At 35.2% G+C, this 17,033-nt stretch overlaps 1 pseudogene; it reads left to right on the forward strand.

Moving 5' to 3' along the window:
• The first annotated feature begins 5,336 nt into the window (after positions 1 to 5,336).
• LOC131148137 (small ribosomal subunit protein eS17x-like) lies at positions 5,337 to 5,685 on the forward strand (annotated as a pseudogene).
• The last annotated feature ends 11,348 nt before the right edge of the window (positions 5,686 to 17,033 follow it).

A 17,033-nucleotide genomic window follows, 5' to 3' on the forward strand; every position in this document is an offset into this window, starting at 1 on the left:
GAAGGGAGTATTTTGATTTGATTAGCTGGAAAGCTTGAGTCCCTTAGTAGATGACGCCTCTAATTTGATGACAGATGGATGTCTTTAGAATAAGCACTAGTAAAATAAGAAATTTATGATTATTAGTGCTTAAGCTTAGAGTGATGACTAAACTTTTATCCAAACTTTTAGGTTTAAAGATAAGCTTAGGGATAAAGGATATATAGTGTGAGACGAATCCCTAAACCTTAACTTTGTAAAATGGATAAAATACGCTTAACTTAAGAAGTTTATATTTAAGCATGAGTTAAGCATTAGGAAATATATACCAGACACAATTGCTTTATTCATTTGGAAGTAAATTTTTCACTTCAAGCAGACTTCTGCCCATATTCTCACATTTTATCCAATCATTATGATATATATATATATATATATATATATATATATGTTGTATTAAGTTCAGGCTAGATATTTTTCTTGAATTTCTATATTGGCTTAATTTTTCAAGATTCTTAGTATGTAAAATTTTGAATAGTGGACATATACTAAGTTTTTACATTTTAAACTCGAACCACTTCCTAAGCCTTTAGTCAACACTCCCCCTCAACCTAAGAGCAAAGGATGAATTTAAATGATTATGTGATTCCAATTGGAATCCATTTTTCCTTAGGTCCTAAGGGGTTTGCTTTGCTGATTATCCATTTCATTCTCTTGTCTTTGCCCCTGGCACTTCTACATAGGTAGGTAAATTTAGCATGCCATATCATTCCAATGAATAAGCAAGTTTTATGTATATGTGAAGAATCATGCTTACTCATTCTGTTTTCATTGGATGAGGCATTAAAAAGCTTATAGGGTGTGAAGGATGAACTCTTTTTGAAAGAATTATTTCTTTTGCCTCATAAGGGTTTAACATGATTATTCTGTTCATATTTAACTTTGAGTATGACTCTAGAATAATCACCAATTTCTTTCTCTAAGCAAATAATGTTCAATATCTTCTGAATCTTTTTCTTTTCTAAGCTGACATGATAATCCTTTAAATCTTTCAATTGTTTTACTAGCCTCTTATTCTCATTTTTCAAAAAAAAAAATTCTACTTAGACATCTTAACGGTAATCTTATGAGCATTAATAATTTTCTTTTGAGGTTTTTCATAAGATACCTTACTTCCAATATCATATGCACATGATTCATCACAATATTCAACACACAAATTATCAAAAGAATCAGTGCATGGATTATCAACAGTACTACAACATGATTCAATAGAATTTCCACAAGAAGCATCAGAAGATTCAACGCATCATATATAGAAATTTTCATTGTAGGAATCATCAATAAAATTAGAGTGAAGATCATATACCTCGTAATCTTCTAAAACTATTTGCTCATGATTCGCCACTACTTGATCATTTAAGCTTGGGGCGTCCAGAGTGGCGATCTCCTTCTCTTGGGATTCTCCATATTTCTTTTCGAGTACATCCTAGATTTCCTGTGCACTCTTATATGCCACATTATCAACAAAAGCATTAGAATCTAATGCAAGATATAACAAGTCCATGGCATATGAATTCGCATGCATTAACCTAATGTCATTTTCATCCAAGGGTATACAAATTCCATTAACAATCACTTGCCAGGACATCCAATCCATTGATTTTAGAAATACGCTCATTCTAATTTTTTAGGTGGTGTAATTGACACCACTAAACAATGGAGGACTAGTAGGTGACTGTCCCTCTCCAAATGGGGATACACTAATACGAATCATTACGATCTTTTGCAAAAACGTTTAAGTCTAGTGCAACGAGGCTCTGATACCAATTGTTGGAATTGGTGTATTTCCAAGAGGGGGGTGAATTGGAAATTTAAAACTTTCCTAGATCAAATTCAAATCACAATCAGTATTTCCCAATCTAGGGTCTTTCAAAGTATTAACCAATTCAGCAGAAATCAAACTAGCAAAAATGTAAAGTAATTGAAACAATCTCAGTATTTCTGAAACATTCACAATAATTAAAACAACAACATTCTCAAGTGCGTAAATTTAAGTGCGGAAATTTAAAGTTGACACAAGATATGTTATCGGGGTTCGGCCAATACTACCTATATCCCTGCCTCAGTTGTACATACAATCCTTCTAGGCTAGATTATCACCCCTTCAGGCCATGCCTGGAATAGAGCAAATAATCAATACAAATTTTGTGTACAAAAATACGTGCTTCTCTAATAAGCATATTTGTACCAGTATAACCAATACACTACAATATGATAGGATATTATAAGCTCAATGTAGATTAAATAACCACTCTCAAAGTAATGCAAGTAGCGATCAAAATGTGAGAGTATATGTGTTAGGATCTTTGAATCAAGATGACAATATCAATCGCAAGGTGTAGTATCAAAGATCTTAAGCACATAAGCAAATACCTCAAACATGTTTTTTCTCAAAAATCAAGCACAAGAGATATTTGAAATTAGTTTGTAAAAATATTTCACAAACAAACATAATACAAGCTCTTGAGTTTTGCAACAATAATGCAAGACTCACAAGCTCTAGAGTGTAAGGACCTGAACCCGAATGGGTTCCTGCATATAAATTTTTCAGCAGACGCAAATAAATCTAAATTATTTTTTATTACCAAAACACTAATTAGCTTTATTACAAATATATGTCTCAATTATTAAAATGTAAAATTCTAAAATTCTAAAATACACTAATGCATTCTAAATTGTATTATGCAAAATTTTTATTTTACTCTACTCTTTCTACTCCCGCCCATGCACTTGCTACTCCAGATTTCTGGTATGCTCCTCAAAATGATCTGAAATGTAAAATAATGATTGGGGTGAGACGACGCTCAGTAAGTAAATAAGATTATTATTAGTGTATGGCTAAAATGAGTTTTCATAATTTCGTAAAATAATATTTAATACTATAACTTCAAAAATGCTTTTAAAATAAATGTAAATTTAAAAATTTCTGCATAAAAATATTTTCCATCAACTACAACAGTAAAATTTTATAATCATTTACTATAACTGTTAAACTGAACTTTTTAACTTTTAAAACTATAACTATAATACTCAATCATGTATATATATATTTTTCCGTATTAAATCATTAACTAGACACAAAAATGCCCCTGTTCACATAAACATATAATTTTCCTTCAATTCATTAATAGCTCTGTATACGTAAACAACCCCCATGACTGGGTTGTGCGGTCTAAAGACTGGACTTAGCTGGCTGACCGGTCAAACTAAATCAACGTACATCATCATTAAGTGAGATTTTCCCTATTAAACCCTGGTTCGACTCAGGTGTGCACTCAGGAGAAATCCACTACCATATAAAATCACTCTGCAAACAACGTGGATGCACTCTGATCTGTTTAAACTTTAAGCTGCGGTATCGAGCATTCATAATTTTCTGTATCATCTGACCCATAAGGGGTTTTAAAAATATTTTTATTATATAATTTCTACAATTAAAATAATATCATGAAAATCTCATTTTCACTCATATTTTTGTGAAATACGCAACACAAAAAAAAAAATCAACTCGTGTAATCTTTACTCTTATTTTCGTGAAATATGTAACGAATAAATAAACTTATGCCACACAATTTTCGTATTAACAATATTTTGTTAAATAGAAATTAATGATATAAAATACCCGAAGGGTTTAGAACATTTCATAACTCAAAAATAAATGCAAGTATATTAAAGGTAAAACTAGTATAATTAAATATGTGTAAAAATAAACTCAAGAGAATTTTATGAAACTAACATAATCGAAATTTACTTACAAATAAACTCTGGTATGAATTTTAAATAAAAATCTAACATAATCAAATTTACTTACCTCTTACTTAACCTTGTGCTATAAACACAATGAATATTTCAAAAAAATGAGATCAGAAAGAGTGGGTGAGTGAGAATTTAACAAAATTTCTTCCTCGATCACTAATTCTTTCACTCACTAATCCTTCTCTTCCTTTGAAAATTTTTTTGTGAAAAATGAATGTTGAGAGCTTCCTATTTATAAGAAAATTTTTGGAAAGAAAATTGAGTTTATAAAAGTATGAGAAGAGGGGTGAAATTATAATTTTTTTAAAATTAAAAAATGAGCATGAGATGGGTTATTCATAAGTTAGGTATCTGATAGGGATGGAGGTCATGTGGGAATGATTGCCACTACTCCCATTTAATTAATTAATTTTTTAATTTTTTAATTTTTATAAAATTATTATTATTATAATTGTTATTATTTTTAAGTTATGTTTTAGTTTTTTTTTAAAAAAAAAATTAAGTTCGAATTTTGAAAAATCATCTGGGCCCCACATGGTCTTATGGGCCCCACACAACTTCGAGATCCAAGGGAGTCCTATGTAATTTCATTAGTTCTCACACAATTTTATGAACCCTACATAATTTCAAGACTCATGTGACAATTTTACCATATATTTCTACAAATTATGTTTGTAAAAATATTATTTTATGTATATGTACTTATTTACTTGTACAAATAGTGTCTATACTGTTTATACTATGAAATTCCATTTTGACAAGACCGACCTCCAAGGAGCGATTGAGTCACAATGGTCTCTGAGTACTCGCTAAGATAAGGTTTTTCTTAGGCATCAAACATGAAATCAAGGATCATATAAAAAAACACTTATGTATTGTTATTAACTTAATGACCATTATTATTATTATTATTATTATTATTATTTTACCATATATTTCTACAAATTATGTCTGTCAAAACACTACTTTATGTATATGTACTTATTTACGTGTACAAATAATGTTTATGCTGTTTATCCTATGAAATTCCATTTTGACTAGGTCGACCTCTAGGGAGCGACCGAGTTGCAATGGTCTCTGAGCACTCGCTAGTAAGGGTGCACACGGTTCGGTTCGGTTCGATTTTTGCCAAAACCGCCAACCGAACCGAACTCCTCGATTTTCAAAATGACTGAACCGAAACCAAACCGTATACCGTCGGTTTATGAACAAACCAAACCGTGAACTTTGCGGTTCGGTTTGGTTATTTTCAGTTTTATTGAATTTTAAACTATCAAAACAACACTAACATTACTTGAGCCTGGGCTGCATCAACAGGCCACAGCCCATTATGGCATTATATAACTCCTAGGCCAAGGCTTCAATTGCAAAGCCAAAAACATGAGCCATGTTGAAAGAAGGATCCATATAAAATATATAAGGTGGGGATACTAGTTTTCTTCCCATTTCCAATCGAAGTAGGATGGCTAGCATGTGCCTTCGCAAATCTATACTTGCCCTCTTTGCAGTTCGCCGGTGGCCTCTCTCTCTCGCAAACACACACACACACAGATGGGGCGTGTGCGCACCAAGACGGTGAAGAAATCTTCTCGGCAGGTGATCGAGAAGTACTACTCTCGTATGACCCTGGATTTTCACAACAACAAGAAGATCATCCAAGAAGTGGCCATTATCCCCTCCAAGCGCCTCTGAAACAAGATCACCGACTTCTCCACCCACCTCATGAAATGGATCCAGAAGGGTTCTGTTCGAGGCATCTCTCTCAAGCTCCAAGAAGAGGAGCGCGAGCGTCGCATGGACTTCGTCCCAGAAATCTCCGCCATCCAGATCGACCAGAGGTGGATTCGGAGGTGGTTTCTTGTTGGCGACTGGCGATCCAACAAGTAGCATCTATTATACAAAATTATACAATTATTATTTATTAATTCGATTTTTGGTTTTTTCAGTTCGATTTTGGTCCAAAACCAAAATCGAAATTGAAACCAAAAAATTTTTTATTTCAAAATCGAAATCGAAACCACAAACTGAAAAATCAAATTGAAATGTGTTTCAGTTCGGTTTCGATCCAATTTTTGATTTTTTGGTAAATTTTGTACACCCCTACTTGCTAGGATAAGGTCTTTCTTAGGCATCAAACATGAAATCAAGGATCCTACAGAAAAACACTTATGTATTGATATTAACTTAATGACTATTTTTATTATTTTATTATTATTATTATTATTATTATTATTATTATTATTATTATTATTATTATTGTGCTTTAATCGTATATATATTTTTGGGTCATCACATAGAGAGTTTTCCCAAAGATGACTTATGAACGAAATCACAAGAGAAAACTCAAAACTTACTCTCAATAAAATCAATCTCAACCAAATACAAGCAATGAGAGTGTAAGCTTATAGTATGATCTCTAAAACACTCTTACTAAATGATTTTCAACAAGGAGGATGAGTAAGAATGGAAGTAGTGAGCTTGTATGTGAAAAATGGGAATTTGAAAATTCAAAAAATATATTGCTAATGATGTTTGTTAATCAATTGCTAATTAAACCAAATGAGGGAGTATATATAGACACTCCAAAAAATATAACCATTTGGGACTCATTTGGTATTTCTGAAAAAGTTTAAGGTTAATAAAAATAACCCCTGTTTAACCTCGGTAAAAATTGAGCAACCCGAGAGTTTTCGGTTGATCATACTAAGGGTTCGGTTGACCACTTTATGAGCTTTGGTTGATCGTGGAGTTTTTCAATAGAGAATATGGTCAACCGTATTCAGGTGATTTTGAACCGTTTGAGGTTTGGTTGACTAACAAAGAGTTCAATCGACTATTCATACAATTCGGTTGACTGTGGCCAAACTGAACTGAAAATTTGGTCGACCTAACAGTTGGGGTGTCAAACACATAGCAGTTTGGTTGACTGAAGAAATTGTGTTCAAACCAGACGGTCTACCGTACTAAGTCAAAATGTTTACTTCCGTACTATTCGGTCGACCGTATCATTTATACTGCACAAGTTCAGTTGACCGAGGCTTAATCTCCTCAGTCAACAGTGGTTCGATTGACCCAGTATAGTATAACTAAACTGGTTTGGTTGACTGAGTACCTTTCAATGGTCATTTTAGGTCCGAATTTTCATTTGAAGTCACCCCTATTCACATAGATATAACCTTTGAGTTATAGGGGAGTTTTCATGTAATGTTTAGGGACCTAAAGTCAATCTATGGTCATTGAACTTATTTGTCCTATCATGCATGCAATGCATTAATTATTGTAGACCATGATTAATATTACAGACCCAAAATAAAATGAGCAATGAATACAACTGAAACTATTTGGTCTTCATTTCCTTTACTTCTTCAAATGGCACCATATATAATGTGAGCATTCAATTCTTTATAGCCTCCACCCTGTTTGTACCCATGCATGAAAAGTATGGTTTTGTTTACAAACTCAAGGTATAGGTAAAATATCAAGATATTTGTCATTATCAATATGGGATATGACCTATAAGGTCAACAAGGTGCTAACCTTTTGAATTCTCAAAAAAGGGAATTTAAAGTGTTACCTTCATTATACACAATTGTACTCCCAAACCTATTCTCTTTAAAAGACTTTCCTTTATTTTGCCTTTTCAAAATAAAATGGTGTGGTGACTCCATTTTATTTTTTTTTTTAATCAAAAGGCAAGTTAGATTAACCAATGGTTTGGATAGTTTCAAAACGATCACCAATTATAGGCAACCCAAATAGGTCTTCAAAACCTGATGTCGACACCTGTCATAAAACATCCACATGGAAGGCCTTATCCAACCATTCAACAAAACACCTCTATCATCCCTAGCCATAGCAATTGTAAACACTCAAGAACGATCCTTCTTGAAAACAACATCAAAGTTAATTTTGATGGACCTAGAATAGGGATTAGTCCACTTCTGTCTTGATCCTGGATTAATATAGTTATGTTCAATCCGATTAAGAATATTATAGTGCTCTCCAATTTCCCCTTTATCTTGATATAACCATACACTTTAGTCCATGGTAAATTTAAACTACTTTAATAAATTAGCATAACTTTTTATTTTTTGGCATTAAACAAGTTCATACTAGCCATGTTATTCGTTAATTGAGTTGTGTTAACTAATATTGGAAATTCCATTTGACTTATTAGTGGTAGGAAGGGGCTTTGATGAAAGGAAATATAAGGGATATGCTAAAAAGTAAACAACATAAGACTTGGGGTAAAGAGAGGGAAAAAAAAAACAAGATGGGCCATGTTGAAATCATGTGTCACACATAACATCACTATAAACCATCATAAGCCACCTACTAGCTTAGAAGACCAGTAGCCAACACATAGTGCACAGATGCCAACACTGCAGGACCTTTGCTGCCACCAGCTGCTCTAGTTTTGCCATGTTTCCAACCTAAAAGGAGACACTTGGCAAGCAGCAAAGTGTTTATTGTCTTGACCTTTATAGCCTTGTAAAGTAGCCCTAACAGACAAAAGAATAGCTCAAAATCTTGTTGTAAACCCTAGTTCCAAAGAGAGAGAGAGAGAGAGAGAGAGAGAGAGAGAGAGAGAGAGAGAGAGAGAGAGAGAGAGAGAGAGAGAGATAAATCAGTAGAAAATCAAGGAAATTCAGAGAAAATAAGGAAATTTAGAGGGAAACTAAATTTAAGTTTGAAGAAGTTGAGAATTAATATAGTTATTCTTAATTTTCATAGGGATTTTGGGTACTCAAAGGACATGGGGATAAAACTTGCATGGACTTGAATCCTAAAAAGGGGTTTAGGCTTGTTTTTTCTAATTACTTGATATGGTTGCATACATGTTCTCTTTAGTTATCATAGTTGCATATTTTTGTCTAGTTGGTAAATTTTCTTGTGATAGATATTTATCTTGTAATAATTATTGTTTTACTTGCTATGGCATAGGTTGTGTATGCATATGTTGAATAGCTATTGTGAAATGGTTAGCATCATGTATTGTTTGTGGTTATGATATTGTATAATTTTAGCAAGTAAGGATTGTGTCTCCCTTGGGTGAAAGGCCCTAAACCTTTGAAGGGTATTTGGTATTAAGCGGTGGTTGGCTAAGATGGAAATTGACACTAGTTTGAGATAAAATATGCGCTTAGTTGGGGTAGCACTTCTATGTTGAAAAAAATTAGTAAAAGTAGGTTATTTGGATGTTTTTGCCAACAATTTTAGATGAAGAGGTTGCTTATAATAAAGAGTGTTTTCATGCATAATCCTTAGAACAGAGAGTGAATTCCTACACCTTATAATTATGTATGCATGTAGCAAATCATGCCTTAAGTATTAAAACCCTTATTTAAATTAAGGGAGTTAAGAATGTCTACTGAGATCATGGTTACTCATCCCATTCCTTAATAATTTTTGGTTCGAACAGAGGGAGAACCCCACTTGCAAAGTTCTCCAAGTGATTGCCATTTTTGACACGTATTATAGGTTGGTAGGAAGACAATAATGATACTAAGAATGTATTCAAATGGCAGTTATGTATGTAGACTAGGAAGTGTGAAAAATGTTATTTGTAAAGTATAACCCAATGTAATGAGTTTTTCACTGAAAGTAAAACATTTTTAATTTTTGTATGAAATATAAGCATATATCTAGTGTTTTCAACAAATATTTACTCTTAATTGATTTCTAATTTGTTTTTAAATGTTGGCTTCGTAAAAAAAAAAATATTCTTGCCTAGGCCTAGTGCTATTGAGAATTCCATTTGTGAGTTTGTCCCACATTGGAAAAATTGAGTGGCTAATGGGTGCTTATATACATGATTGGGCCCAAGACCCAATAGGCTTAAGCTTTTGGGTCAAGTTGGTGCTCATTGATGTGTATTAGGCCCACCCATGGACTCCTTCGGTACTAACAAGTGGTATCAAAGCTGACGGTTCATAATTCTGTGTGAGAGACATCGTAAAAATCGAGACGTGAAGCTAATTCTCCTAACGGACTAACAGTTGGAGGACTAAGTGTGTGACCGAGGCCAATAAGGATCATCTAGGGCTGGGATGGATCCAAATAGGGTCAAAATGTGGGAGGTAGGATTGGTTCGGAGGCACGTAGAATGCAATCCGAGGCACGTAAGGCGCCAGTGGTAAGGCCCACCAGTGTTAGGTGGTCTTGAGCCTTCTCAACCCTAAAAGCTAGCTTATGGGGTGAGGTTTTCCCTCACACTTAATAACTGACCACCAGCCCCTTCCACAATACGATGTGGGATAACCGTAACAATCTCCCCCTCACACATCGGGTTCCAAATCGGTGGCCCCATGTACCCGGCACCCCGGGGAGAATGTTGAACCTAGCTCTTACAAATGTTAGGTGGTTTTGGGCCTTCTCAACCCCAAAAGTTAGCTCATGGGGTGAGGCTTTCCCTTTCACTTAATAACTAACCACTAGCCCTTTCCACAATCCGATGTGGGATAACCCCAACAAGGGCTTCCATTGGGTTTTAGATAGAGTCACGACCGATTACCAGCCAAAGGTAAGGATGTAATGTATCTCATTCTGAAACCCAATATGGTTAGCTTGTTTATTATTGAAAGATCGAACTTTTTTTTTCTAGTGGACCATATTGCTTCCAATAGAATGGCAGAGAACAATGAAAGTTTATCTTCTTCCAAGTGCTAACATTAGAAAAAAGGTTGTTTCTTAGAATTCCTTCCATACAAGTAGATAAAAGTTCCTTTGGAAGATCATCAAACCTTATTCCCCACATTGAAAACCAAGCTAGCCAACAGAGCCACTGGTAATGGAACAACAAGTGAACAATGTATTCATTGTCAAAGCCATATAATGGATAATTAGTATTCAATATATGGCATCTTTTACTAATATTCATCCTGGTTGCCCTCTCCATAAAATCATTTTTATTCTTTTATGGATTTTAAGTTTCCAAAGCAATTTTCAAGGGGAATTAGAAGGCCCTAAAAAGTGAATCTAGCTCTTTGATCCACCCAGTAAAAATATTTATTATAAATTTTCCATTATTGTTTGGTAATTATATAGCTTGCCTTTATCCTTTATTAATGGAACAAGGATGCAGGATATCCTTTATACCATACGTTGCACAAATCAATGCGCAACGTGCAAAAACGGATTATACAATGCAACAACCAACGATGAATAATAAGGAAACACAATCACACAGATTATATGAAAGCAATAAAACAATGACACAAAGGATTTATGTGGTTCGTCAATGCCTACATCCACGGGAGCAAACAACTATAATTTTCACTATCTTGTGTCAAAGACAAGAGTTACAACATACAACATTGTATATATTGTAATGACCTGAAAATTAAATAATTAGGAAATATAATAAATGAAATGGATTAAGGGATGATAAGGGAAAAAGGAAGGATTTTAGAAGAAATAACAGACCTCGTCGACAAATGTCTTGTCTTCGTCGACGAGTGTCCTTCTAAGATCATCGATGAAGTCTTTTCCTCGTCGACGAAGGAATCCCAACAAAGAATTTTGGAACTCTAAATTTCGTCGAAGAAGGTATTTTCTCGTCGACAAAGTCTCCACAGTGCCTCGTCGACGAACCCACGTGTCTCATTGACGAAGCCCTGCCTATAAATAGGATTTCTATTATTTTTCAGCGAGAAACTCTGGAACCCTCACTCTCTCTCTCTAAAATACGAACCTCCAGCATTCTCTCTTTGATTTCAGGCTGGATTTGACCCGATTTGATGATCCGAAACCACCACAAGGTTCGTAGGATCGTTCTCTGTAAGGTTGTAGGAGTTGATCGTTGGGTTGAGAGTTTTGGGAAACATCTTAAAATCAGGGTAAGTGAATTATTTTGGGATTTTCTTAATGAATAATGTTATTTGAAGCCTAGGAAGTAGTAAATAGGTGTTTTTCTTCAAATCTGAGTTAATTGGAATTTATTTAATTAAACTAGGGTTTTTGGATTCAAGGTCTAGGTGAACGCTGTGGGTATTAGTTCGGGGATCCTATCAGCATAGTTTGAAAGTCAGGTAAGAGGGAAATTTATGTATTAAATTAGGTTTTCATGAATTAAAAATGGATTATGTGTTATTTATGTATATATGTTTTATGTGAGTTTCAAATGCCAACCATGTAAAACTATGTTTTCTGAGCCTAGGAATGCTTATATAGCCGTGTATATGTGAAAGTAAACGAATGAAAGTGAAAAGTAATTTTTGAGGAATTATGTAAGAAATGAAATGTAATTTCAGTATATAAATGTTAAATGTGAGTTGGCCTATTTTACAGGAATATATATGAATTTTACTGCTAAATTGTGTGGCATGAGTAAATGTAAATTCTATGCAAATATATGTTAAATGTACGAGATGCAGGCTAAGTAAAGCATTGAGAATAAAATATGATATGGACTATGTTGCTTGTGTACGTTAAATGCAACCATGTAAATGTAAGACAGTTGAAAGACAAGCATGTTAGCAGATTCTAGCGCATTTCTATGTGGACTAACTGATGACAGCTAAAAGGAGCTATGTTAGCAGATTCTAGCGCATTCCTATGTGGACTAACTAATGATGGCTAAAGACTAGTTGTAGTACGAAGGAATGAAATGAAAATGTTATGCAATGAAATGACAATGGAATGAAATGTGAAATGTGAACGATGTAAATGGGAAAGAGTCACTTAAAGTGAAATGCAATGAAATGTTTAAGTTATGAATATGAACAGGTGTGTATGATTGAATAATGATAGAAAGAATGATGTATTATGATATTAGAAGTATTTATGTACGTAGAACATGCTATGATTTGGGTGGGGCGTACTCTTCGCCTAAGGGCTTGCTGAGAAAGGCGAGTGCACTAGTAGCTTCAGATGTGGCAGTAGCCGCATAACGTACTAGGGCAGAGGGAACCTACTTGTATGGGCGGGTAGATTTCCCTATCCTTAGGGCCTTTGCCAGTAAATTATTGTTCAACTGTGTGAGTACGAGATCAATCTAACACTTGAGGGCTTACTGAGTAAGGTGAGTGTCCTAGTATGCTTCAATAGAGACCTTCGGGTCGCCTAAGTATTAGGGCAGAAGGGTGCTACTTGTATGGGCAGGTAATCACCCCTATCATTGGGTAATCTCGTGGGTTAAATCTTTGCATGTGATTGATTAGGTTCAAAAAATGATTTCAGTGTTATGTTAATGATTTGCAAATGTATTTAAAAATGATATCTATATACCTCATGTTTGCCACATGCTGCTTTAATATGTATGTTTCTTCCATTACTGAGATGTGTCTCACCCGAATATGATTATTTCTTTTTAGGACATCCTCGAGGTCGAGCTTAGGGAGATCGAGGGTATTTTGTCTTTTGAGGATATTAAAGAAACAGGGTATATGTTGATAACATTTTGGATGTAAATATTTATGTTTTATGTTTTATGTCGTTATGTTTTAGGGATGTTGAGGGATGAATGATTGTGAAAATACTGGAATGTTTTGGAGTTGTGTATTTTTGGAAATGCAGATGATGGATGATTTATTAGGGATTATAGTTAAAATTAGTAAACTCTGGTATTACGGTATTGTGGTATTACTATATTATGGATTATGGAGATTATGTTTATGTTTTTTGCTACGTATATTATGGATTATGGATTATCAAAGATTTTATCAGGTACAACGCACCGGACTCGAGTTTAAGTGTTCGGAGTGTTACATTTTGGTATCAGGGCAATGGTTTTGGGATTTTGAGAATTTAGGAAATGATTTTGTTGACCTTATTGGTCACACCCGGTTTTGATTCTGACAAATACTCATTGTATCTAATGAGTGTTTGAGGTTTTGTGCAGGAACTAAGAGTGATAAGATCAAGATGTGCACAAAGCAAGAAAAGCTTGAAGACCAATTTATAATTTAGCATTGTAATATATTTATATTGGTTTGTAATAGTAAGTAGGTATTTGGTTTGTAATAAGCTCACACACATCACATGTATGATTTATTACGTAAGTTCAAACAAACCATGAATGAGAAAGGACCATAGAAAGACCTTAGGGTGTACCCTTCGGTCGACCGACACCAAACTTTTTCGGTGTCTTCAAATTGGACCTCAAGTGACCTTAGGACACACACATTTTCACATATACTTGTTAGGCACTTGAATAGGGTGTGTATGATTAGAAACGGGACCAAAATGCACACTTGGTGAACTTTCGATCGACCGAACCAGGCAGTTCATTCTGCCCTGGTCGACCGAAACTAGGCCTAGATCAACACTTGACCAAGGCCCTGGTCGACCAAACCAGGTAGTTCAAAAGGCCCTGGTCGACCAAAACCCCCTGAGGTCAAAAGTTTGACCATTTGGTCGACCGACCCTTTTTGTACTCCAACTACCTAATCGATCGGAGGGTCCTCGGGAGAAATCCCAGCGGTCTGGTCAACCGAACCAGGTAGTTCAAATTGCTCTGGTCAACTAAACCTCATAAAATTGAGAAATCGCCCTCTCTTGGTCGACCGAGCCTTCAGTTCAAAAGTCCCCTGGTCGACTGAAGCATATAAGACTTGGTCAACCGAACTTGTTCTGGTCGACCAGACCTCTTGGGTTGCCCTGATTTTTTACCACAGTTAATATTTTTTAAACAAGGTTAAAATGCTTTTAATATCATTAAACTTTCCTAATAATACCTAATAGGTCCCCAACGATCATATTTCTCCTATGTCTATATATATGAGTTCATTTGAGAAAATTAAGTGTGATTAGCTACTTTGATTAGGGAAGAATTCTCTGAAAAATAAAAACCCTATACTACTCATTTTCTTACTCAAATCACTTATACTTGCCTTCTATCATTCCCTACATCATTTGTAGGTGGATTGAGTGTGTTTGAAAAGGTTTGCTCTCCTTATTTTAATTGCTTGACATGATTTTATGTGAGAGCTAAACCTAAGAATTCTTAGGGGACTTTGTTGATAAGTCTATCCTAAGAAGTCTTTGTTAGATCTTCTAAGCTTGCACCTTTATTGCAAGATCTTGAGAAGAGTGTATTTATTTTTGGTTGCAAAAACTTTTAAAACACTTCCAAATATCTATTGTACTTTTATCTTGCAAAATATTTGAAGAGATATTTGTTTGTGTGATAGTGATCTTTGTTACAATATTCTTTCACTCATATATTATTTGCAGAATACAAAGATTACACATCTTTTGCAAACCAAGCATATACATCAATTTAATACTTACATGCTTAAGATATCTTGCTTATTGATATGCTTGAGACTTGACATCTTTGTGTGAACTTATTTGTTGAATATCTTGTGACACAAAGATTGCTTGTTTGACACTCTCACGTATGCATTACACTGATAGAAAATACCTTTGAGAGTTGAACCATTTATACCACATTAAGCTTACATATTGAATCATATTGTGGTGTATGTTATTGTGCGCATTTGGGTACATATCTGTTTTACACGAAAGCACAATCACTGTACCATCTGATTATATACACATTTGTTGTATATTCCATGCACGGGCCTGAAGAGGGAGACTAGCCCTGGAATATTCCTGGATTGGCTTAGACCCATTTAGGAAAGCTAGGTGCGTCATCCTGTTAAGGCGTGTAGGTTGAGGTCAGCCACGCTAATTGACCTGGTTAAGGTTAAGGTTAGCCCTGTGTTAATTTGACATGGTTGTAAACGGTACCGCTCCACCCTTAAGTGAGCTATTAGTGGAATCCTCAGGTTTGCGAGCTAGAGGCAGGGATGTAGGCACAGTTACCCGAACCCCGATAACATATCGTGTGTTTATTTATATTTCTGCAGTTTATACTTAGCGCACATGTATGTTATGGGTGAATGATGTGTATGACTTCATTTCCACATTATACTTATCTACGCATTTGGAAATTGTATAGACCGACCCAAGGTTGTGTATATACTGGTGTTAGATAAATTAACCTAGGTGAAAAAGTTTTAAATTCCAATTCACCCCCCCCCTCTTGGGAATACACCAATTCTAACAGATTTATACTAGAGTATAGGAATGAGTTAGGATGAAGAATAGGAAATAGGTAGGTTAGGTATTGAGAAATAGGTTTGGTGTAGGGAAGTATAGGATTTTGTTTTGTGATTTAGAGGCGAAATTACGTTGATGATTTCCTGTGATTTTTCTGAAGCAATCAACGGCCTCAGAAAAGCCATGGTAAACCTTAGATGTTTTTGTTTTTGAATTGTGAGACTGGTCCTTAGATGGAGGTTTTGGAGTATTATTGGATTTAATTTAATGATTATGTTGTTTGGAGTTATGACATGGAATTCTTATCTCTTCTCTGTCCTATTTTTAGGATGGATTCTAGAGATGAGAATGTAGAGGCTGAAGGAAGGGAGGATTCAGTGACCTTTAGTGAAGAAGAAATAGATATCTCTAAAGTGTTGCAAGGTATCGTCTATCAAGTTAAAGCAGAGATGAAGAAGGAACCTAAGGAACATAACTGTCCACCTGTAGGACAGGGCTGCAACATTAAAGAATTTATGAGGATGAACCCTCCACCTTTACAGGAGGACTTGATCCTGTGGTTGCAGAGAACTGGGTATAGGAGATAGAGGAAATCATGGTTGTACTCGACTGCACGGACGAGCAAAAGGTCTGTTATGCTGCTTTTAAGATGACAGGAGAGGCAAAGCGCTGGTGGCTTTCTGCGAAGCTGCTAGAGGATCAGAGGGTGGTAAACGTAGCTCTTACCAGGGAAAGATTCAAGGAGCTGTTCTTTGACAAGTATTTTCCTTCATCTGTTTGAGAGGAAAAGATTGAGGAGTTCACTAATCTGACCTATGGGGATATGACAGTTGCGGAGAGTGCGGGTAAATTTGTAGAACTGTCGCGTTTCGCTCCATTTCTGGTCCCAAATGAAGTAAGGAAGGTTAGGAAATTTGAGAAAGGCCTGAGGCGCAGGATCTATGAGCTGGTGGTCGGGTTTTAGGTACAGAGTTTTTCAAAATTAGTTGATAAGGCTTCGGTGCTAGAAAGAGTATTCAGAGCAGCACTGAGTCTTCAGAGCAGAAGAAGAGACCTGTACCATCTAGTTTTTAGTTTGAGGCCAGTCAAGGATCAATGAAGAAAGGAAAGAAAGAAATGGGCTCTGTATGTTCAAAGTGTAATAAGAGACATAGGAGCGAATTCTAGTTTGACACTTCGAATTGCTTCAGGTGCGGTAACCTAGGGCATATTAGGAAGGATTGCCGAGA

The sequence above is a fragment of the Malania oleifera genome, chromosome 2 (genome assembly GCF_029873635.1).
Source record: "Malania oleifera isolate guangnan ecotype guangnan chromosome 2, ASM2987363v1, whole genome shotgun sequence".
Classification (NCBI taxonomy): Eukaryota; Viridiplantae; Streptophyta; class Magnoliopsida; order Santalales; family Ximeniaceae; genus Malania; species Malania oleifera.